Here is a 1,175-nt window from a genome sequence, read left to right as displayed (position 1 = left end):
TGATGACCATTATGCTGGTTGGAATTGCTGCAGCCACTATATTCTTCTTTGGAGTCACTGGTATCTTGGACCTAGGGTCACTTGGGTCCCTGATTTCTCACTCCTTGGTTGCGATTTGTCTTCTTATTGTCAGGTATCAGCCTGAGAGGAGGAATGGGGAAAATGAAGTGGAAATTCAGGGGGAGAATGGACCTGCAGCAGAGAAGCTGACTCTACAGGGGCTATTTTTTCCAGGCAGCCCCACCCCCACTCCACTCTCTGGCAGGGTTGTCTATGTTTGCTCCTCACTGCTTGTTCTGCTGATCATTCATCTCTGTCTGGTGCTGACCCAGTCACCAGTTCTGCTCTCTGGGGACCCAGTGTGGATTTCAGTGGTTGTGCTGCTCCTGGTGCTCATCGCTGGGATCACGGGGGTCATCTGGAGACAGCCCCAGAACCCCAGTCCCCTTCCCTTTAAGGTCCCTGCTCTGCCTCTCCTCCCACTCCTGAGCATCTTTGTGAATGTTTGCCTTATGATGCAGGTGACAGCTGGCACCTGGGCCAGATTTGGTGGCTGGATGCTGATTGGGCTTGCTATGTACTTTGCCCATGGGATCCAGTACAGCTGGGGCACTAGCCCCATTTAAATTAGGGCTGAAAGTGAAGAACTTGAATTCAGCTGTGTCTGTACATATTTGGTTTGACACCATCACACCTGAATCCAATCAGGTCCTCTCTGCATAATAATGGATAGTATTCTTGATACCATGGAAAGGTAGGCCTCCCAAGGGATGTTGGTGGGGGACCACTAATAGAGCTCTGTGTATATTGTGGAGTGAAGAATGCATTTTGCTCCTTCTCCTTTTTTGTTTTCTTTGACATGTCTACTTGAATCATTGGCTTTAAAATATTATTATTAAAAGAAACTAGAAAAAACATTTTTATTTAATTAGTTAAATATCCAGTAGCTGTGGCACAGTCAGTAGAGCATGCAGTTCTTCACTCATGGTGGTAATCTTGAGCCCCACCTCTATAATGTCTGCATAGATTATTTTAAAAAATAACCAGTAACAGAATTACTGGATCATAGGTATTTATTTTTGAGAAACCTCTATACTATTTTCAGCTGGTTGCAGCAGCCGACATTCCCACTAACAGTACATGAGGGTTTCTTTTTCTCCATATTCTGAACAATA

The 1,175-nt window shown here is 45.2% G+C and overlaps 1 pseudogene; it reads left to right on the top strand.

Annotated features, from left to right (window-relative positions):
* The first annotated feature begins 2 nt into the window (after nucleotides 1–2).
* On the top strand, nucleotides 3–626 carry LOC115305267 (annotated as a pseudogene).
* Nucleotides 627–1,175: the final 549 nt, after the last annotated feature.

This window comes from Suricata suricatta, chromosome 10 (assembly GCF_006229205.1).
Source record: "Suricata suricatta isolate VVHF042 chromosome 10, meerkat_22Aug2017_6uvM2_HiC, whole genome shotgun sequence".
Lineage (NCBI taxonomy): Eukaryota > Metazoa > Chordata > Mammalia > Carnivora > Herpestidae > Suricata > Suricata suricatta.
Note: the sequence above shows the minus strand (reverse complement) of the source record. Positions and strands in the feature narration are given on the sequence as shown.